This window comes from Octopus bimaculoides, chromosome 21 (assembly GCF_001194135.2).
Source record: "Octopus bimaculoides isolate UCB-OBI-ISO-001 chromosome 21, ASM119413v2, whole genome shotgun sequence".
Lineage (NCBI taxonomy): Eukaryota > Metazoa > Mollusca > Cephalopoda > Octopoda > Octopodidae > Octopus > Octopus bimaculoides.
This window is the reverse complement of record NC_069001.1, coordinates 1,520,337-1,520,913: the sequence shown is the minus strand read 5'-3', so window position 1 is coordinate 1,520,913 and position 577 is coordinate 1,520,337.

The following is a 577-nucleotide window of genomic DNA, read 5'->3' as shown; positions in this document are numbered from 1 at the left end:
ATATATATATATATATATATATATATATATATATATATATATATACACACACACATACATGAGTATGTAAATTTATATATGTATATATACAGTATGTATGTATATAATACACACAGTCATATACACATAAATATGTATGTCTACACACACCACCACAACCACCATCACCCCTACACTTTTTTTAGCAGAAGAGAAAGAGAGATAGAAGGAGAGGAGGAGAAAGAAAGAAAGAAAGAAGGAAGGCAGAGAGAGAGAGAGAGAGAGAGGGAAGAACAATAGAATACAGAGTGTCAGCTGTAAGAAAAGGGAACACCTCCTCTCACCACCACCCTGACACACATCAATATATCAAGTGTAGTATAAGGAGGGAGACACACACACACACACACATACACACACGTACACGTACAAACACACACATACACTCATGGGCATACACACACACATTCATATGCATAAACACACACACAGCAGAGGGAGATAGGAGGGGAGCGGGGTGAGTGGAGAGCAAGAAGGAGAGAGGTGAGTGGGAGACGGAGCAGCTGGTGGCGGTGGAGGGGGGGGATGAGGTTTAAGG